Here is a 23,300-nt window from a genome sequence, read left to right on the forward strand (position 1 = left end):
AGAATTGCATACAAAATGAACCAACAATATCCATCTGTAAATGAGTTACAGATAGTATCTTTAGAAAAAAAAACTAATGGTTTATTTGGGGTAAGGGACGGGGTTGGCAGATAAATACAGTTTGCAGGCATTTTCCCACCCATATTTGACCTCTGCATTTAATTTAAACAATGGAAATTGTAAAAAGAAACATTCTGCATTGAAAAAAATAGCGGTAATAGTGATGCTGGAAATGTCTTGGAGGGACAGGGCCACCTTCGAGGGACAGTGCCTCCTTGTGCTTGTTCTCTACCCCCTTAAACTGTGTGTTCTGCCTAGTTTCTGCAGCCCTTCATGTTGTTCTTGGTAAACAGTAACCATGGGATACTCTTAGGGCACCCATGGGTAGCGGTACAACCCTGTACCCTAATCTATGTTTTTGGGCACATGTGTGTTGCCCACAGAGCAGGGTATGGGATTATGGCAGCGACGTGCTGATGTGACAGTGGGTATCCTCCATGTGTGGGATACCCAGGCCCTGACATAGGATCAATGGATTCCTACACAAAGGCAAGATGACCACTCGTAGCCCCTTGGTTTCCTTTGCATTACCCCCTTGTTTCTCCAAGTCCTGGGAAGCCGTGGCTCTGTCCCCTTACCCTGCATTGACCATATATGGCTCTGTGGCTGCCTCCGGAGAGAATGGCTGGAGCTTTCCCATGGGCTGCATGTTGTGGGTAGACCCTTGGGGTGGAGTCTACCCGAATGGAGTGCATAGTCAATATGTATTCTCTGTTGTGAGTGTCTGGTTTTGGTTGTGTGACAACGCCTGAACCACCCCAGACAAACTGCAATTAATGCAGGGAAGTGCACTGAAAGGCTGGGGAGTAGCCCCAATCCACATCCTGTGTTGCGGGTGTCTGGTATTCGGTGAATAGCCTGAATGCTTGTGAGCCTGATTGGGTGCTGCCTGCATGAATGCAGTTGTGTGTGACAGGCAGGCTGAGCCTGGCTCAGCCATAGTGAATGGGGAATAACAGGGGGTCTCACACTCACCTCCTTGCCAGAAGCTGTAACAAGAAACCTGAAGCTGAAGTTATCTTAAGTTTGCATCCTGGAGCCCAGCTGGAGCAGGAAGACCGCAGCTGCCAATCTTCAAGCAATCCGAAAGCTTCTGTGCTGACTCAAGGACTGAACCAGAGAGGACTGGGATAGGTGACCTTTTCCTGAGCTACAAGGAAACATCATGCAACTGCTGCTCTTCACCCGCAGTGTCCTGGAAGCCAGTCCTGTATGTCTGCCGTCCGCAGAAGGGATCTTCGTCGGAGTGCTTGAACGTCCTTATACAAAGAAGTTAATCTGTGTTGCCGAGGTTCCGGAGGAGTGTTCGGGACCGTTGGAAGCCAGGTTGCTGAGTATCGCCCGGAAGAGGGGGTACCCTGGCATAGTGCTGCATGACACCCGCAGCTGTGAAAGTTCAAAATCATTGAAGAATCCTTCAAAGGGCATCCCTGCAATGACATCTGTCTACTTACCTACGCTGGTGAAGGTCCAGGGTCGCTGTCACACAGTGGAGTGTCCGCTGGTGGGTTTCCCGCCACCAAACTCAGAAGAAAACGTCTCGAGGGTCCAGACTTGGTGAGGGTCCTGAGTCCAATGGTCGTATCCAGGTCGCCAGAAGCCATCCTGAGAATCGTGTTGAGGCTGCAGCACCGAAGAACCGAAAGTTGGTAAACCAAGAAATCCTGAAACCTGGCACCTAATTCTGCCACTACAACCATCACCATTGAAAGTCATCCAAGGGCACCCAGCGTCTTATCTTCTTCAGCCAGGCCTTGACAAGGTCCACAGCAAGTTTCACTTTCGTGGGACATCCTCAGCCAGATTAACGACCCACCATCTGAGACCACCGCGAAGACCAAAAGGGCTGCCTTTCTGACACTGCTTGGTTCCTTTCTTCTTCTCGATACCGACATCCCAGCAACTCCTTCTTCCAAGGGTCGTCCATCCTCGAGGGGTCCTAACGAGCAAGGCCAAGAAACTCCACCACTTTGTCTGCCAAGGCACCCAAGATACTGTGACAAGCAAGAGCATCATGAATCATCAGGAATCATCCAGCGGTCCCAGATGTAACGCTCACCTGATTCCCGTAGAGACGCCGGTCTTGACTGGGCGTATACCGTATCTTCAAAGGTGATGTGTAACACACGGCTGGCTCTTTGGGCTGGACCTCTGTGCACTGTATGTCTGACTCGAAGGGTAAGATGTCTGCATATAGAAAATATGGGATTAAGGAACTGGGTTATTGAAAGTCTCTCTCTTCTTCCCTTTCTCTTCTCCTGTAGAACCCCAAAGGTTAACGCTCTCACCTTAGGTAAGTGAACGCCATGCTCTCCATCTGCCTCGGGGCAGGGTGCTGTAACCAGTTTCTTCACTGGATAAGGGGAGCAGGCCTCTTGACTTCAGAGGACTGCTGTCCGTCGTTTACTGCACGAACGGTAAGTTTTGAGTAATTCTAATGTCTTTAAAGTCTTTAGTAATGATGTTTCTTGTTTTGCAGGGTTCCGGCGATGGCGGATGACGGGCTGAAGTGAGTTGAAGATGGAGCCCGTGTGATGAATAGAAGCGCCTGGAAGCACGTAAGTAAGCGCTTGTTGCCTGCTTCACGATGCGCTCTAACTGTCTTTTTATTTTGCAGGTACAAGTTCGGAGCGGCTGCAGGGTGCCGGAATACCCACTGGGTTAGATGTGGAAAGGAGTAATGGCACGTGAGTATTAAAGTTCCCCAATGTCTTTAAACGCACCTTGTTTTGTCTTTCAGATGCGGGATGCAGCGCCGAAGGCTTCCGGAGCGTGCAAAGAGTTGGTAAGCTTTTGTCTTTCAGATGCCGGAATGCAGTGTGAGGCGTTGGTGACAGCCGATGGACCAGGTAAGTGAAGAGCTGTCACTGAAGACCGTAATGCTAACCTGTTCTTTCTTGTCTTTATAGGTGTTGCTGAAGACTGGATTCAGGATGGTAAGCCTTTTTCCTTAGGCCCAGGATCAGATGCAGAAGACACGATGAGCGTTCTGCTGCAGAGGATGCAGAATAACGCAAAGCAAGATTCATCCATCGGGTGTGGTTTAAATAGCCTCCTGTAGTGCTTAGGTGTCTCCTTCCACAGCCACGCCTAGGTAAGAAAAGAGTTCCTGCTTTCCAGAAGAGTTCCAATGTTCTGAATCTAGGGAGTGGCTCCTGCCCCACCCAACAGGAAAAGTAGTTCCAAACAGAAGAGGATCAGAGGCTCAACTGGCAGGCGAGTAAGCAGCATGGTCTGCTGCAGGTAAGTCCACCCAAGCATTATGAGCCCGGCCCTTCCAGCGCTGGGACTGGGCATATTTATGAGCCTGGTGCTACTGGCGCCAAGACTGGGTCCAAAAGGTCCCAATTGGGACTGGTTGGCACTCGGAACCTGGGTTATGGATCTGCTTCCAAGGGAGTTGGGAAAACCCTGACCTTTTGGAAGCAGAGATCATGACAGTACCCCCCCTCAAGGCCCCTCCCAAACCGGGCTTCTCCGGGGGTTTTGGCTTGTCAGGAAATGTTCGGTGAAATCTTTTGATTAGGCGAGGAGCGTGGACATATTCAAAGGTTCCCAGGATCTCTCTTGGGGGCCGTAGCCTTTCCAGTCAATTAGGTAAAATAGTTTAGATTTGGAGATCTTGGAGTCCAGAATGCTTTTGACTTCAAACTCGAGTTCTCCATCAACTAGGATAGGTTTTGGAGATTTAGTTAGTCGGGTTTGAGGTTGCACGGGTTTTAATAGAGAGACGTGGAAGATCGGATGTATCTTCATGTGCGGGGGCAAGTCCAACTTGACCGCTACTGGGTTTACTATGGTAGTGATGGAATAGGGACCAAGGTATCTTGGGTTGAATGTGCGTGGCCCTTTTAGAGGTAGATATTTGGTGGATAACCAGACTTGATCCCCTACTTGATATTGAGGGGCTTCCTTCCGATGTTGATCTGCTCCTTTCTTGTATTGTTCTTTAGCCCTTTGAAGGTGAGAAACAGCTTCCTTAAAGGCTTGGGTGATTGTAGAATGCAGGTAGTCTACTGCTGGTGTTCCAAGATCTTGGAGGGGATCCAACTCCGAGGTTCGAGGGTGACTGCCGTACAAAAGAAAAAACAGGGTTTTCCCAGTTCCCGAATGGACAGAGTTATTGTAGGCATATTCGGCTATCCAAAGGATGTCTTTCCAAGTTTTTTCAGTTTGTTGCAGCATGCAGCGTAAATACTGTTCCAGAGTTTGATTGGTCCTCTCGGTTTGTCCGTCGGTCTGAGGGTGGTGACTGGTCGATAGTCTCACATCAATTTGAGCCGACCGACAGCAACTTCGCCAAAAATGAGAAATAAATCGACTACCTCGATCCGAAATTAGAACCGAAGGAAAACCGTGCAGTCGGACGATGTTTTCGAGAAATTCTCGGGCCAGAGTTGCTGCTGTTGGCAAGCCTTTGAGCGGAATGAAATGCGCCATCTTGGAGAATAAGTCCACGATTACTAGAATCGTATTGTGTCCGGAGCATGGAGGTAGATCGGTGATGAAGTCCATAGAAAGCGTATGCCAAGGGCGAGGTGGGATGTCAATAGGACGTAAGAGGCCTGCTGGTCTTTCCTTTTGACTCTTGTTTTGGGCGCATACTCCACAGGACATTATAAAGTCTCTGATATCTTTTTTCCAAGACGGCCACCAGAAGTAGCGCTTGATCTTTTCTGAGGTCTTGGCCATACCGGGATGTCCTTTCATTAAAGAATCGTGATAACAAGAGATTACTTTTTTCTGTAAATCTGTGCTGGGTAGGTATAATTGTTCTTGGAAATACAATAAGTTGTCCTTTACTGCAAAGTCCTTTCCCTGCAGATGCCAATTCTGTATGTCTGCTGGAGTTACAAGTTGCCTGGCTTTATATCCTTAACTTCCTCTATGGATTCTGTGGCGATTACACCCAGAATTCTTTGTTCGGGAATGATTGGTACAGGTTTAGGGTTGATCAAGTGTTCTTCCACTCCCATCCGAGAAAGGGCATCAGCTTTACCGTTCTTTGTACCAGGTCGATAGGTAATTATGAAGTCAAACTCGGCAAAGAATAATGCCCAACGGAGTTGTCTAGAGGATTGGGCTTTTGCGGTTTTCAAATATTGCAGGTTTCGGTGATCCGTAATCACAGTAACGGTGTGTCGGGCCCCCAGCAGATAATGCCGCCAAGCCTTAAAGGCAGACTTGATATCCAGAAGTTCCTTGTCAGTAATCGTGTAATTGATTTCAGGAGGCGAGAATTTGCGGAACCAAAATGCCACGGGATGCAACTGATTGGTTACCGGGTCCTTTTGTGATAGAACTGCCCCCATGGCAAGGCTTGAAGCATCAGTTTCCACGATGTAGGGGAGTTCGGGGCGAGGGTGTTTTAAGATTGGTGCAGAGATAAATGTAGTCTTCAAATCCTGGAAAGCTTGTTCCGCCTCGGTAGACCATTCAAAACGTTTGTTTTTCTTTAACAAGGCAGTGATGGGCTGGACTATTCGAGAGAATTCGGGGATAAACCTGCGGTAAAAGTTAGCGAAGCCTAACATGCTTTGCACACCTTTTACGGAGGATGGTGATGGCCATTTGAGAACTGCATCGACCTTCTTTGAATCTATACGCACTCCGCCAGGTGATAATATGAATCCCAAGAATTCAACTTCAGTCACGTTGAAAACACATTTTTCCAACTTAGCGAAAAGTTGTGTTGACGCAATCTTTCGAGGACCATTTTCACGTGTTTCCGATGTTCAGATTCCGATGAAGAATAAACGAGGATGTCGTCAATGTAAACAACAACACACACATCTATGAGCTCTCTGAGGACATCGTTCATAAAATATTGAAAGGCGGCCGGGGCATTGCAAAGTCCGAAGGGCATGACCTGATATTCAAATAGCCCATACTTGGTGCGGAAGGCCGTCTTCCATTCATCGCCCTCTTTTACTCGTACCAAGTGGTAAGCTCCTCTAAGATCCAGTTTTGTATATATGCATGCTTTTCTGACTTGGTCCAGGAGTTCAGGGATCAAAGTCAACGGATATCTATTCTTAACGGTGATACAAGTTCTAAGGTCTCCTTCCTTTTTTGGAACGAAGAACAAAGCTGAAGAAGCAGGGGACTTGGAAGGACGAATAAACCCATTTGCCAGGTATTGATCCAGGTATTGTCGAAGGTGAAGGTTCTCGGGCTCGGTGAGGGCATAAATTCTACTACAAGGAGGAGTAGATCCAGGTATCAGGTCTATCTGGCAGTCATAAGACCTATGAGGAGGTAGAGAGTTAGCCTGATCCTTCCGGAAAACATCTTGGTATTCTAGGTATTCGGGAGGTAACTGGGGAGTCTCTGAAGAAATTGCTGCCAGTGCAACACCAGGTGGAGGGTGACAAGTAGAGACACATTCTGGAAACTGGACCGTTCTTGCTCGCCAATCGATCAGAGGATTGTGTTTCTCTAACCAAGATATTCCTAGAATAATCTGAAACTGAGGGGCCTTGATCACATCGAACACGATCTTCTCATGGTGTCCATCTTGACTTACTAGCGTCACCTCTTGAGTGGTATGCGTTACTGGCCCGGAGGCTATCTCCGTACCATCCACCGTAGTAATGACGTCCTTTACAGCCTTGGGACAAAGAGTTAGATTCATCCTCAAAACCATTTCATGATCCACATAATTGCCGATGGCACTGCTGTCGACGTAAGCTTCAATTGCATGTAATCGATCCGGATTATCAGGGCTAATGAGGACCATAGGTATCACGAAATGCGAGGTCACGGAACTGGTTTTCACGCTCGGCAAGAGGACCTCTATTCTTGTCGGGCGAGGTCGTTTCCCTGCTCAGAGTTTGTAACTTTGGTAACTGCAGCTCCTACTGCCTTCTTGGCAGGTTTCACCGGACAGTCTCGAAGAAAGTGCCCTGAGTTTCCGCAATAGAAGCATAATTGCAACTGTTTTCTCCTTTCCCGCTCCTTTTGTGTTAGAGGACCTTTCAGACCCCCTATTTGCATGGGTTCCCCGGAGTCTACTCCTTTGGAAGGAGTTGGCGGTTTGGAAAATACTCGAGCATCAAACTTGGAACGATCGGCCTTCCTGTTCTGCAGTCTGTGATCTATTTGAACGACTAAGTCTATATAGTCCGAACAATCTTGTGGGGGATTCACTACTTGGGCTAACACATCTTTGAGCTCTCCACGTAGACCTCTATAAAACAGCGTAATCCTTTTGTCCTCAGGCCATTGAGTTTCCACTATCAGTCTGTTGAAAGACGCAATATAAGCCAAAAGGTCTTGATTACCTTGTCGCAACGAAAGAAGCTCATTGTCCAAGGCCTGCCCCTGTGAATGTCTTGCGAACAGTTTTTCCATACTGAGCTGAAAAGCTTGAAAATCATGGAGGACCGGATCATCTTGATTTACTAGAGGGATCGACCAGTCTGCCGCATTGCCACTAAGGTACGAAAGCACGAAAGCTACTTTAGCTTGATCAGTTGGAAATGCTGCTGGCCGGCATAAGAAATGCAACCGGCACTGATTGATAAATACTGCAAACCTCTTTGGGTCACCAGAAAATCGTTCGGGCGGAGCCAGAGGTACATTCCCAGGTAGGTTGATCTGCACTGGATTCATAGAGGATGTAGAAGGAAGATTTCCCCCAGATGCGGGTAACGGGGTCTGTCCGGCTTGTGACTGTAGCAATTGTCTAGCGAGATCATCTGTTCGCTCCTTGGAAATAATCAGTTCCCTTCTTAGAGCGTTCGTTTCCTGACGGGCTGCATGCACTTCTGCCCTTAGTTCCCCAAGTAACTGGGCTAGCTGGTCGGTATCCGAGGTTTCATAGCGCCTGGACGGGAGTTTTATGGTAGGCTTTGCGTTCTGTAACGCTCACCTGATTCCCTTAGAGGCTTTAGTCTTGACTGGGCGTATACCGTATCTTCAAAGGTGATGTGTAACACACGGCTGGCTCTTTGGGCTGGACCTCTGTGCACTGTATGTCTGACTTGAAGGGTAAGATGTCTGCAGATAGAAAATATGGGATTAAGGAACTGGGTTATTGAAAGTCTCTCTCTTCTTCCCTTTCTCTTCTCCTGTAGAACCCCAAAGGTTAACGCTCTCACCTTAGGTAAGTGAACGCCGTGCTCTCCATCTGCCTCGGGGCAGGGTGCTGTAACCAGTTTCTTCACTGGATAAGGGGAGCAGGCATCTTGACTTCAGAGGACTGCTGTCCGTCGTTTACTGCACGAACGGTAAGTTTCGAGTAATTCTAATGTCTTTAAAGTCTTTAGTAATGATGTTTCTTGTTTTGCAGTGTTCCGGCGATGGCGGATGACGGGCTGAAGTGAGTTGAAGATGGAGCCTGTGTGATGAATAGAAGCGCCTGGAAGCACGTAAGTAAGCGCTTGTTGCCTGCTTCACGATGCGCTCTAACTGTCTTTTTATATTTTGCAGGTACAAGTTCGGAGCGGCTGCAGGGTGCCGGAATACCCACTGGGTTAGATTTGGAAAGGAGTAATGGCACGTGAGTATTAAAGTTCCCCAATGTCTTTAAACGCACCTTGTTTTGTCTTTCAGATGCGGGATGCAGCGCCGAAGGCCTCCGGAGCGTACAAAGAGTTGGTAAGCTTTTGTCTTTCAGATGCCGGAATGCAGTGTGAAGACCTCCGGAGCGCACGAAGAGTAGGTAAGCCTTTGTCTTTCAGATGCCGGAATGCAGCGCGAGACGTTGGTGACAGCCGATGGACCAGGTAAGTGAAGAGCTGTCACTGAAGACCGTAATGCTAACCTGTTCTTTCTTGTCTTTATAGACAAGGTGTTGCTGAAGACTGGATTCAGGATGGTAAGCCTTTTTCCTTAGGCCCAGGATCAGATGCAGAAGACACGATGAGCGTTCTGCTGCAGAGGATGCAGAATAACGCAAAGCAAGATTCATCCATCGGGTGTGGTTTAAATAGCCTCCTGTAGTGCTTAGGTGTCTCCTTCCACAGCCACGCCTAGGTGAGAAAAGAGTTCCTGCTTTCCAGAAGAGTTCCAGTGTTCTGAATCTAGGGAGTGGCTCCTGCCCCACCCAACAGGAAAAGTAGTTCCAAACAGAAGAGGATCAGAGGCTCAACTGGCAGGCAAGTAAGCAGTATGGTCTGCTGCAGGTAAGTCCACCCAAGCATTATGAGCCTGGCGCTTCCAGCGCTGGGACTGGGCATATTTATGAGCCTGGTGCCACTGGCGCCAGGACTGGGTCCAAAAGGTCCCAATTGGGACTGGTTGGCACTCGGAACCTGGGTTATGGATCTGCTTCCAAGGGAGTTGGGCAAACCCTGACCTTTTGGAAGCAGAGATCATGACACCAGATTAGTCTTGGATCTTGTGGAATCTCAGGTACTTTGGGGTAGGGGAATCTGTGGGAAGAAAAGTAGAGCATTATTGAACATTTATGGCCAGGCCTGTAATAGACAAGATAAAGGACACCTTAATATTTTCTTACATGTTGCCCAGGTGGAGGGATCCTCACACAGTATTACATTTATAGTCTGAGGGAAGCATTTTGCCAAAGTTCTAACATAGTACTAACTTTCTACATTAATATCTATGATCTGCACACTTAGATCCATGTAAGTGTATCGTCCAAGTGTGCCTGGGAATCGGGGACACTGGGGCTGCCTTCGCGGTTTCTACCTTACCACAGTAACAGCAGTGTTTTGTCTCAGTCTGGGCCTCATGCTAGATCGGCGACGGTAAAGCATTGTAGAGGGAATGCCTTGTACACACCTCAACTGCGGCTGTTTCAATATAGGTGGTTTACTGCAGGCCCCCGAGTTCCACATGGTCTACCAGTGATGTCCCAGACCTGACGAAGGCATGTCTGACTGAACCCCTCGCTGAAACGTCCATATTCTCGTTTCAACACAGCCACAATAGTCAAACAAGCTAAAGGCGGACATTGCCACTCCACATAAAACAGTGCATCTATTTGCACACTTTCAAAACTAGCAGATATTTTCCCTGCCAATTGGTTCAAAGTAGGGCATGATATGCTCTTAGCAATGCATTCTTTTTTCTCTATATACAATGCACTGTTTCTGTGTTCTTTGGCTCAAGATTTATAATCCAAGAACATTTATATAAATGAAAAACTATTTCAATTACTTCATGTATTTTCAAATGCATGTTTTTCTCTCAATGTAAATGATCATAGCAATGCTTTCTTACTCTTCATTAACTTTATATTTATTTAATTTGATGTGTCTTGTTATGTATCTGAAGTGTATCACTTATTTTGGGATAAAAAAACTTAAATTACAACAATATAGCAGAAAGCAAACATATGCTTTTCCTGGTTCGGGTCTGCTTTTTTTCTGCATTATTTACTGATATTGTGAACAAAGTATCTACGTAAAAACCAAACCATCTCCCTAGGAACGTATTTTCCTGTTAGTCTAAGAAGTTGCACACTGCTTTGTCATTCTTATGCTTTTTAATAACTTCCAGTAGTTGGTGCATTTTAACTGAATCTAAGTATCTTGTGGTACGACATACATGTACATATATTTACCATTATTAGGATAGTGTTGCCTGAGTACAAAGGGTGTTATTTAGCGCTACACGTATTTACTTTAACTTTATATTACATAATAAAAGAACAGTGTTAGCATAGAACAGTGTGTGGACATTCATTTTTGGGGGCTTGGGGATTCACTGCATCACCTCCCTTGAGCCTCAGCCTTTTATTGCTCGTTCATTCTACCATTAAATAACCTTGGCTGGGGTGCTCTGTGCCTGTACCCCAAACATATAGTGGGTGGAAGTACAGATACCACCCTCCAGTCTTTACACTGGTGACAAAGCAGTGGAACCACTGGTTTTAGGACTGTTTAGCTCTGTAGTATTGCTACTGCAAAATATCCACACTTTTTTTTTTAACCTTTATTTATTTGGCAACAAAAACAGCGTACAGTAGATCATAATCGGCATCTAGCCAGGTGAGTTTTTACAAACACAGCAATTCACTTTGGAATACACACCATGAAGCATCTGATGAACACAAGATACAGTTCTCATTGGTAAATCATAACCACATACAGTTCCATTGGACCGTTAATCGGTAGGGGGACGGTTGGCCAGGTAGGTTTTAAATTCGGATCATGAATCGCTAGGACGGGATGTGGGGGGTTATGACGCTATATGCAACTCCTCCGGGTTTTGGGCCCAGGTGAGTGCTATCAACCATGCTTTACTATTCGGCGGGATGTTGTTCTTCCATGTTTCATGTTCCATCTTTTGGCCAACATGCAACCTGTATTAACAAATCAACAGAGTCTCTTATTCAGGAGGTTCTCCCACATCCCAAACAACACACGCAGGGGGGAGCTTTCCAATGGAATGTTCACTATCTCCGACAGAGTCCCAAAACGTCTCCAGATGACTACAGGACCAGAACATGTGCATATGGTCAGCTTGGGCACAGCGGCATCTTGGGCAACAGTGATACAAAGCTTGGTACATTCGACTCAGTTTCCCTGGGGTATAATACAATCTGTTCAATAATTTATATTGCATACATCTAAATCAAAGTTTAGAGAAACATTATTGGTATGTACACACATTTGCTTCCATTTAGCGTTAGATAATTCAATCCCCACATTTTCTGACCAGATGCTCCTTGCCCTTGAGGTCAGGAGCAGTAGTTTATTCAAAAGCATTTTGTATAATGTCGAAAGGAGCCATCGGCTGCCCCTGGAGTTTGCAATATATACCACTTCCTTAGTTTCAGGATGTTCAGCTGGTAAGCCCGGCCATTGTGCCATAACAGCCGCACGTAACCTACAATAGTGCATAAGTACCACCCACGTGCCGACATGTTCCTGCCGCTAGGTTGGTGGAGAAATACATTTCCCATCCAGAAACAGATCAGCCATTGTCCTGTAACCTAGGCAACCCCAATGTACTGCCACCGCAGCGTCCAAAGTAGGTCAGAGACCCGGGAACCTCCAAAGTGGAAGCCATTTATAATATGCATGCACTGTGTCGTGCGCATCGCAGATAGAGCGCCAGGCTAGCACAGTGGAAGCCACTGGGTCAAATTGGCAATCATCCTTGTACTTGTGGTCCATAATTGGCGTTCTGAGGTCAGATCTACCTGCCGCTAAACGCTCGAGTTTGTCATGGGGGGGGGGGGTTTGCATCTTCTTGTCATACCAGTGTGTGGTGAACTGGGCCTGTGCCGCCACCCAGTATACCTCGAGGGTTGAGGCCGCAAGCACCCCCTTGTCATAAGAGGGGGGGGTCATGCAAATCCCCTTTTTCCAGACCGCTTCAGAGGGCCATAGAAATTGAGCACAACACGCATGGAGGCTAGCGAAGAAGGGCTTGGCAGGCCAAACCAGAACATTAGCAAATATGTACAAGAGTTTGGGCACTAACACCATATTTACCAGGGACAGTTTTCCAGCCATCGTGAGTGGAAATGCCTTCCCCCCCAATCTGGTCAGTCTGCCCGTCACAGTCCTCCACCGCTAGATAGTTATCTTTCAGAAGGGTGGATTTCACAGCGGAGGCCAACACACACAAGATATTTAATCCCATTCGGGGACCACCAGAGAGGATACCTGCCATACCGTTTCTTTGTACCATTGGTCAGCAGGAACATCTCCAACTTTTTATAGTTAATTGTGAACCTGGAAAAAAAAAAACTGTTGTATTATGTCCCAGAAAATCGGATCTAGGTTCGCCGGTGGGTCCCTTACGTGCAATAACACGTCGTCCGCATACAGCAAAACAATCTCGGGTGAACCGCTGAGGCGAATTCCGTGATGCCCGTGACAGGCGTGGATCATGTCACCCATTGGTTCAATGACCAGGGTGAAAAGGATCGGGAAGAGTGGGCAGCCCTGCTGGGTGCCCCTACCCAGTACAAAGGATTCTGTCAGACATGAAGTGACCAAAACTCTGGACGATGGACATGTATACAGCAGCTTGATCTAGCGCAGCATTTCTGGGCCCATGCCCATCTTTTCAAGCACCACCCACAGGTATTCCTACAAGACCATGTCGAAGGCTTTTTGAGCATCGATTTCCACTGCCTCTGCCGCCGGGTCTATACTGGCCATCACATCGAACAAGTGCCTAATATTGAGCGACGTGGATCTACCCGGGACAAAGCCCGCCTGATAATTGTGGATAATGTGGGGCATCAACTGGAGAAGCCTATTTGCAAGAGCCTTTGCATATATTTTGGTGTCCACATTCATGAGTGAGAGGGGCCTGTAGGACCCACACTCATTGTGTGGCTTGTCGTGTTCGAGTAGGATAGCTATAGTGGCATTGCGTAGGGATGCAGGTAGGGTGGACTCGTGAAAAGCCTCCTCCCATACCTCCAAGAGCCGAGGCACCAGCAGGGCAGCTTGTTCTTGATAGAATTCCGACGCAAGTCCATCGGGGCCTGGGGCCTTACCTCTGGGCAGGTTAGTAACTACTGCAAGGATCTCCTCCAAAGATTGGGGGATCTCTAGGCTCTCCCTGGTTTAGGCATTAAGACGCACAAGGGTATCCCCTCGAGAAGGGAATGTATGGACTGCAGACCGTGCACAGGGGTTGAGGCATGTAAAGATCCGTAGAAGTCATAGAACACATTGAGTATCTCATGGTCAGCCCATTGGGGATTCCCACGTGCATCAATGAAGCAGTCCACCTTGGGTACGGTCACATTCTGCTTTTGCCAGTCTAGCCGGCGTCCTCCCTGGTCGCTCCCCTTCCCCATACTTCCTGGCTGCTTGTAGCTGAGAGAAGTAACGAACCTCCCTCAGGGCATGAGCCTTGAACTGCTCCAATTCAGAGCGAATTTGCGCCAGCACATGTGAATCTGGGAGACGGAGTACTCCACCTCTAAGGACTTGAGCTTGGTTTCGCACAGGTGTAGGTCACCCCTGATGGCTTTTGAAACCATGTTGTCTCTGGAGATCAACATCCCCCTGATGTAGATCTTGAAGGCTTCCCACCACACGCCAGCGGAGGTTGCACCAGCCGTTTTACATGCAAAGAAGGTCTCTATATCTGACCTAATTTCGGCCTTGAAGACTATGTCCTTAGGAGCGTCAGATTTAAAATGCGAAGAGCAGCCAGATGTCTGGGTTCTGTCCGTTTTGAGCATCAGTACTATTGGGGAATGGTCAGAAAGGGTGCAGGGAAGAATTACAATGTCTGCTACCCTGCCCATCATTGACCCAGAAATCAGAGACACATCAATTCGGGAAGACATGTCGTGCACCGAGGAGTAGATGTATACTCTCGTGCACGCGGGTGTAAGAGGTGCCAAATTTCCCCCAGTTCCAAGTGCTCCATGTAGGCCAAGAGCTGTCGAGGCGCCTTTGACTGGGGCCTGGGAGCTACACTCGTCCTGTCCATGGTCTGGTCAAGGATCAGATTCATATCCCCTCTCCATAGGATCGGGACGACTACACAGCCAGTATTGCTGCTACATTGTAGAATTCCAGTGAGTCGAAGTTCGGACCATACGTGTTCAGCAGTAATAACTCACTCCCTTCGAGGATACAACGAAGGGTCACATATCTCCCCCCGGGAACAAGATACTTTTTCTTTAAGGTGAATTTCACAGATTTATGGACAAACATCATGACCCCTCTACACTGAGTTGAGTATGAAGTGAAGTATCTATTTACTCCCCAAGCTGGTGCAACCGCAAGGCACACCACCTCTTTAGCATGCGTTTCCTGCAGGAGGAGGGCATCCACTTTATGCCTATTTACATATTATCTTCCATGATTTCGTGAAGTTCCCCCAGATGGCCTTGTGTATGATACAGAGGGATTTGAATGTAATCTGTGCTCAGACCGAGAGCCAGTGAAGGCATTGGAGGCCAGGAGAGCTGTGGTCCCTGGGCTTGGGGCCAAGGAAACGTCTTTCTGCCATATTCGGGGTTAGCTGGAGGGGTCGCAGGGTGGAGGAAGGAAGAATAAGGAGGAGACAATTGCAGTAGTCTAGCCTGGAGAGAACCAGAGCACGGGTAACATTCAGTCTCTGGGGGAAGCTGAGGAAGGGTGGAGTCTCTTTGAGAAGAAAGAGCTTGAAGTGGGACTTCTTGACAATGTTCTGAATTTGAGGAGTCGAAGATGACTCTGAGATTCCTAGCTTGAGTGGAGGACCCATGGAGGAAGGCCAGAGTGTAGGGAAGAAGTATGGTTCAGGGGACCCAATAGGGAGAATCTCTGTTTTGCTGGCATTGAGGCAGTAGTCATTAGCAGTGCACCAGGACTGGATGGCAGAGAGGCAGTCAAGGCTGAAGGAGGGTGCAAAGGCATCAGTGGGAAATTTGAAGAAAAGTTGTGCATCATCAGCGTAGTACTGGAAGTTGGGGGAGAAGGAGGCTATGAGTCGTGCCAGCAGAGAAACTACATCCTCTTAGGTTTAGTCTACATCTTACTTACTAGTAGTATTGCCTACTTCGTGCCCACAGGGCAACCCAACAGTCATATCGTGGAACTAAGGCACTCCACCACACACGCTACTCCCCCCAAAATGCCAGAAATCCTACTCAGGCAGCACAGACTCAGAACACGCACATTCCCCATAGCATTCCTCTCCACACCCATGCAGGTAACACCTAGGAACTCACGCCTAGGTTTGCGCACCCATGCTAAGACCCTCTGCCCGCCATACACCATTACCCACAAGCGCCTTAACAAGACTCTGACACTCCTCCTAGACTTCACATGACCAATAAGCCTACTCACACTACCAAAAAGCTCATTCCAACTACCGACCTCAAACCACCACAATCAAAAAAGCTCCAACACCTTAAATGTGCTCTATTAAATGTTCGCTCACTCAACGCCCACGCTTTAGAAGTCAATGATATTATTACCAGCCAAGACTTAGATATGTTAGCCTTAACAGAAACATGGTTGCATTCTGCATCTGGCCCTACTCTCAGCCTAGCTGTACCGCCAGGTTACTCAATCTTAAGACAGGACAGATCAGCTAAAACGGGAGGTGGGGTCGCACTAATTTTTAAAAATTCCCTAGCCTTTAGACAGACTCCCACCACCGGGGAAGACACTACTGACATCCTCTCAGCCAAACTCAAACTCTCCCCTAAAGATACAGTAAACATTCACGTCATATATAGACCTCCAGGCCCTGTCAATAACTTCACAGGCATAGTCAACCATATCCTTGGACTTGGAAAAAACATCAAACAAACTTCCAAAACATTGCTTCTAGGAGACCTAAACCTTGGATACAATGATAAACTTGACAAAGCAGCTACCACTCTCGCCAGAAACCTCACAGATCTAGGATTCACACAGTTACTGCCCCGACCCATAATAAAGGCTGTATCTTAGACTGGGTGGCAGATCACAACTGTGGCTCCACCATCAACTCCAACACAGCCCTCCCATGGTCTGATCACAACTGCCTTCAATTCTGCATCCCCATATCCTTATACTCCAAACCACTTATACCCCCGCACCAGCCAAGCTAGCCAGAAGTGCCAAAAAACTTACAGCAGACAATATACGTCCCTTTCTCAACAACCCTTGCCTAGCACCTCCTTTCTCCTCTGACCCCAACATTCTAGCAGAGATCTTCAAAGACACCCTCACCCATGCCATCAACACCGCAGCTCCTCTTGAAAGCAAAAAAGAAAAAAAATCGTTTCACTCCAAAGGCAATATATGCCCCCCCAACATCATTAAAGAGTGTGCGGCACCCCTCACACCGATCATCACAGCATTCATCAACGCCTCATTCAAGACGGGCATAGTCCCTGACAGCCTTAATGAGGCATGGGTGCGTCCGCTCTTAAAGAAACCAACCCTGGATCCTGCCCAACCTAACAACTACCGACCCATTACAACAGTCCCATCTCTTTGAAAATCTTAGATAAAGCGGCACGTGTGCAGATACAGTCCTACCTGGAAAACAACTCTGTCCTAGGTATAAGACGGTCCGGATTCCGCAAAGGTCATGGCACTGAAAACGCTCTACTAGATCTGAAGAACCAAATCACCCTAATACTAGACAAAGGCAAGCCGGCCCTTCTACTCCTCCTAGACATCTCGGCGGCATTTGATTTAGTCGATCATACCATCCTCACGAACCATCTCACTCAGGCCGCACATTTCTCCAAACAAGCCACAAACTGGATCACCTCCTTCCTCGAAGGAAGAGTAATGAAAGTGTTCTCCAATATAGCTAATGCAGAGTCTACCACCATCAGGTATGGAGTCCCTCAGGGCTCATGCACGGCGCCTACCCTTTATAATTGGTTTACCAAACCTCTCTTTGATAAACTGGACGCACTTGGGATCACATACACCAACTACGCTGACAATACCCAAGTACTCCGCTCTCTCACAGGACTTTACCATCAGGACGCAGCCACCCTCCAGAACATATACGCCACCATCCAAGCATGGATGGCCACAAACGGCCTATGTCTTAACGGAGATAAGACCGAAATTCTCATCCTTGGTCAAAAATCCACCCTCACGAACCTCGACCCACTTTACACCAACCTCTGCATAGAGAATTGTGTCATCCCAGTTCTACCTTCTGTAAAAACACTAGGAGTCCACATTGACGCCTCACTCTCCATGGACAAACAAGTCAACTCCATTGTTTCTGCCTCCGCCCTGAGCACTAAGCTCATTAATGCCATCAAACCTTTCCTAACCAAAGATAATTGCCTTTCTATTGCCAGAGCCACCATTGGAGCCAAACTAGATTATTGTAATGCACTACTGGCTGGCACCTCCAACTCCAATCTCAATAAACTCCAAACAACACAGAATAATGCTCTAAGATCAGCTCTCAATATACCAAAAAGGGACCACATTGCGCAAGTCAGAAAGGCAGCACACTGGCTACCTGTCAAAGAGCGCATTACATTCAAAATACTTACCACCGCACACAAATATATCAACCTGTCTGCACCCTCATACCTGTCTGATACGCTAGCCAGATCTCTCTCCACCAGACCAACTAGGCAATGCCACTCCAACCAGCTTAGGGTCCCACGCATCAAACGAGCTAGAGCAGGTGGAATAGGTTTCCCTTACATTGCCCCTAAGCTATGGAACGCACTACCTAGCACGCTCAGAGCAGAAACCTCTCACTGCCTTCCGAAAAAAGGTGAAAACCACCTTGTTTAACTAATTCCCCTTCCTTCATGTCGTTTACGCTCTCCTCATCCTCTCCTCTCTTCCTCTCCTGTAGCTACTTCTCTTCTCTTGCAACCAAGTAATGATTTCAATGTATGTACAACTAGCCATTTTCATAGCTGTAATCTTCTCTTGCAACTAAGTAATGACTTCAATGTATGTACAACAAATCATTTTCATATCTGTAACAAGCGCCACAATGCCCTTTGGGCTGCCTGTGCACTAAACAAATGCAAATAAATAAATAATAAGTATGTTAAAGAGCCAGGGCAAAAGAATGGAGCCCTGGGGTACGCCACAGGTGGCAGAGTAAGAAGGGAGGAGAAAAGGTCCCGAATGGTTTTGGAGGAACGGCCAGTTAGGAAGGAGGTAAGCCAGTCCAGTGCCCACTCCGAGATGCCAAGGGTCTCATGGAGCCTTTGGATGAGGATGGAACAGCTCAATCTGTCGATTGCAGAAGAGAGATCAAGAAGGATGAGGACAGCAGGTGAGTTGGAGTCAAGAGATGCAAGCAGTTTATCATGGGTGTTCAGAAGAGCAGTTTCCGTGCATCTGGATGCTCGTAATCCAGACTGGTGGTCATGAAGGCTGCCTACAAGCTCGGTATGAGAGTTGAGTTGGGGGAGGGCCAGCTTCTCGAGCAATTTTCCCAGGAAGTGGGTGGTGGAAATGGGGCGGTAGTTGGCTGGGCAGCAAGGGTCTGCAGAGGGTTTTTCAGGAGGGGGGACACAAGGGAATGCTTGAGGGAAGATGGAAAAGAACCAATAGCAAAGGAGTGATTGCAGAGATCGGCCAGAGAGGGGTGAGAGAGGCAATATTTTGCTTGATGGTTCTGGAGGAGAAAGGGGCAACCTGTTTGGAGGAGACCTTCATGGAAATGACAACTCTGGTGACTGTCAGGTGAGACAGGAGTGAGTGAGTGACCATGCTGTTCAGTACGTCCTGAGTTTTGGAAGTGAAGTGGGAGGCAAGTGCATTGCAGAGGGCCGTGGAAGGAGTAGGGGCAGAGGATGCTGTGGATGGATTGGCAAGTTCTGTACAGATTTTGAAGAGTTCAGCCGTGTTCTTGGATGCGTTGGACGCTCGTGCCTGTATGTGGGTTTTATTTTGACACGGATGTAGGGTCGCTGGATCAGGTGGCATGCCAGTTTGGTAGAGGGTGAGCCTGAAGTGTGCCACTTCCGTTCAGCAGCCCTGCACATATGTTTTTGGTCTGCAAGTTCGGAGTCGTACCACGTGTTACACTTGAAGGCAGGTTTCAGGCGGATCCTCATGACTGGGACAAGGATGTCAAGGGGTGTTGGTGATGGACAGCTAGAGGTTGCTGAGGACAGAATCAGCAGAAACGTCTGTGTTGGGTGGGCAAGGGGAAATGAAGGTGGAAGAGAAGGCAGCAGCTGACCCTTGTTTCTTCGGACAGATGTTCGTGAACGAGGTTGGCAGAGCTTTATGTGGAGTTGTCATAGGGCCATAGGGACTTAAGTTGGAGATGAGGAGAGAGTGGTCAGACCAGGAGAGAGGGGTGGCCAGGGGAGTACAGAGGGTGAGATTGGAGTGAATGATGGCATCTAGAGCGTGTCCAGTAGAATGGGTAGAGCCAGAGGGAAGAATGGATAGGGAGGAGAGAGGTCAGTGAAGAGGGTGGTTGCTGTGCAAGGGGAGTCTAGGTGGATGTTGAAGTCACCTATTAGCAGCAAGTTGGAGGTGGTAGAGAGCACTCAGATAGGAAGAGAGAAGAAGTGCCAGCGGGCCGGTAGATGGTAACAATGGTCAAGGTGGAGGAAGGAGAGATGACCAATTTGCAGACTAGGCTCTCAAAGGACGAATAGTGCTGAGTGGGTAGCATGGTAGAGGGAATCCACTCTGGGAAGGTTAAGGCAACTCCACCGCCAGCAAGGTGGGGTTGAGGTTTAGAGGTGATTTTAAAGCCATCCGTGAGGAGTGAGTCAAAGGAAGTAACTGAGCTGGCATTGAACCAAGTTTCAGTGAGTGCAAGTATGTCCAGGTCAGAATCTTCAAGGAGAAGGCAGATGCCACAAGGACCCGCAGCGGGTCAACATTAACTAAGCAGCTGCTATGGGGCTAACTGCTCCCACATTGGCCCGCCTCCCAACAATAACACAGGATCACATATCAATATATATAAGTGGGGCGGTAGATTACAGTTTAGGTGCTATGTACTCATCTGACAGACAGAAGTAACTGACATGCAGCCAAAATCGGTCCAATCATAACCTCCTCCTGATCCAGGATCGGTATCCGAGCTTCAATAAACTTTACCGCCTCATCCGGGACCGTGACAAAAAACAATTTGCCCCGGAATTGAAATTTCAGGTGGGCTGGAAACAGCATTGCATATTGTATGTTACGATCCCGCAAATTTTTTTTTTACCCCAATAAACTGGCGCCTCTCTTGTTGTACTGAGAGAGAAAATTCTGGATAGTCTGGGAGCCTAAGCGCATTCATTCTCGTCCCAGGCGAGGCAGAGTAGATGGCCTCTGTCACAATAACTCAGGATCTTTGCGATGATGGGGCAAGGAACGTCCCCTGGCTTTGGCCTGGGGACAAGGACACAGTGGGCTCACTCAACTGGGAAAAAGGGGGACAACATTGGATCATCTAGAATATCTTTGAGGAGATTCTCCACCGCCTGTTGCATGCCCCCCGTAAGTGCATCTTACGGGACCCCCCACAATTTGTATGTTGTTCCTCCTTAATTGTGATTCCAGGGCATCACATTTATTCTTTACTACCTTCAATTCCTTAGCCATGGTTCGCCACTGTGACTTGAAGCCCCTGCACTGTGTCTTCCGTCATCCCAATCCTTGCTTCTGCCTCTGTTATGCGCACCCCCTCCTTTGCTAGTTGTGAGCACATGGATGCCACGTTAGCAGTGATGTCGTCCAACATCTCATGTACTGCCGCGAAGCCCTTGGCCATGGCTTCCATCATGTGCGTGAGGTCTGCAGGTAGTGCGATAATGGGTTGGACCCGATAAGACTGGGAGCTAGATAAGGTCACAGGGTCTTCCCGTTCCCGAGAGGCCACCTTGGCAAATTTGTCCATGCCCCCCTGTTTTCTTCCCGCTGCCAGCGCCTCTGGTCATGATGGGCAATTATGAAAAACCTGTGCCGGGAGGGGCAGATTAGTGAGGCACGCTCATCAGCTGCCCTCTTGGTCCCTGGACTTCAACCAGGCCCCAGACCAGAATCACCCACAGCTAGGAGCACTCCCTCAGTCAGGCCGCCCAGTGTCTTACTCCAGCCACCACAGGTCGAGCAGGCACCAGATTGTTCACTAGATTGTGCAGTACGGCCCCTGGCAGATCTGAGACCCCCAGTGGTCAATGCAGCACCAGAAGTACCCCTGATCCTGGCCAATGTCCCTTTATTTAGTCCGTTGAGTTCTGTGACTGTATCTCCAGCTTTAACTCAGCCCAGTATCTGAAGTAGGGCACTGTGTGGCCTGAGGGCCAACCGGAAGCCTCAGTGTGGACCAAGTAGCTGGCAGGAGAGCTGGTTGTTGCGGTCACACTCTCCCCGCTGGTGGGTTACAAACAGGTGCCGCCCGCCGCTCGCCACCAGTGTCAGTACTTTAGCACCAGCTCCAGTGCATAGGTGCCACCAACCACTCGCAGGTCCCAGTCGGCGCAGAGCCACAGGCTCCCGCACCGGCACTTAGTCAACGCAGCCGGGTTCTGCGATCAGTTGATGTCCATCCTCACCAGCGAGGCCTATGCGGTGAGAAGGATTTGGCCACCCGCTTGGTCTGTGCAGCGCCGCACAAGCAAGTATCTGTGGCCCAGTCACTGCTCCTCCACCAGCCGAGCTCTGGATGGCACAGCACACGCCCGGCTCCTCTTCCGCTGTCGCCACTCACACAGAGCGCTCCACTCCGCTTCAGAGCACCATACGCAGGTTTTCAGCACTAAGGATGAAATAATACCGCCTCCACCAGCTATTCTGTCAGGCCGCATTGCAGAGCTGATAAAGCAGCCATCTTGTCGGCTGCTCAACAGCACCTCCCGCCCCCAAACATCCACACTTTCTGAAAATGTAAGGGTTAGTGATATATACTAGAAAAACATCACTACAAACAATGGAACCTATTGCAAATGGTAAATTAAAAAGAATGAGCTTAGAAGCTCTACAAAGTTCTTGTGAGTAGAGAGACAGACTTTGAGGATAAGTCTAGGGTAGAGCTTATAGCTGCCCTTGTGGATTGCCAGGCAAATTGTTATACTCATGATGAATGGGGGGAGGGCTCTGATGGGTCTTTGTCCCTGATGAAATCACAGATGTCATCAATGGGATTGTCACCCCTCCCGTCCCTTCCATTCCATTCCAAAACCTAGCACTATTCCTCAGGGAGATGCCCTGGAACTTTCACTATTGAGGATGAAGTTAGCCTTTCAATATAAACAGTTAGAGACTGAAGCTGAGTTAAAGAAAGAGGAGTTGGCACAGCAGGTTATCTTCAAGGACACTGAATGCCAAATAATCCAACTGGAGAAAGCGAAGGTGGAGACTTCAGCTAGACCAGTTGAGTGTGTCAGGTATTCTGCCACCAAGTTCATGAAAGATTTGGTGGGTGCGTATGTGGAGAGCTCAGATATTCTCTACATGTTGGAAGCATTTGAGATGGCTTATGAGATCAATAATGTTAACCAACAGGATTGGGCTAAGTGCTTGCTAAGCAGAGTACCTCAGACTGGTTAGGACTGCATTCTGAAGTGGAGTGTGGGAGAAAGGGGCCAGTATGAACGCATGAAAGCTGCTTCGATTGCCAAGTTTGGCAAGACGCCAACCTAGTACCTGAAGAGGTCCAGGGATTACAAGAATGAGAGTATGTCTTGGGTTGATTGGGTGAGAGCGGCACATATGAATATGATGGGGTGGATTGATGTATACAAGGAAAAAAGGACTGATTTGTCTCGCCTTTTGAACATTTTTCAGAGGCTTGTTCACCAGAGCTGCGTCAGTACATTTCTGAGCAGAATATCTTGGACCCTTGTAAATTGGTCAAGTTCTCTGACAAATGGGTCTCCGAAAGGGTGTCCCCTAAGGATCCCAGGACAAAGA

At 48.2% G+C, this 23,300-nt stretch overlaps 1 protein-coding gene across 2 annotated transcripts in view; it reads right to left on the bottom strand.

Moving 5' to 3' along the window:
* SCYL2 (SCY1 like pseudokinase 2) overlaps window positions 1-23,300 on the bottom strand; it is a 1,629,773-nt gene that overhangs the window by 42,906 nt on the left and 1,563,567 nt on the right. The gene's annotated exons all lie outside the window — the stretch shown is intronic.

Source organism: Ambystoma mexicanum, chromosome 12 (genome assembly GCF_040938575.1).
Source record: "Ambystoma mexicanum isolate Mex_15411 chromosome 12, UKY_AmexF1_1, whole genome shotgun sequence".
Taxonomy (NCBI): domain Eukaryota; kingdom Metazoa; phylum Chordata; class Amphibia; order Caudata; family Ambystomatidae; genus Ambystoma; species Ambystoma mexicanum.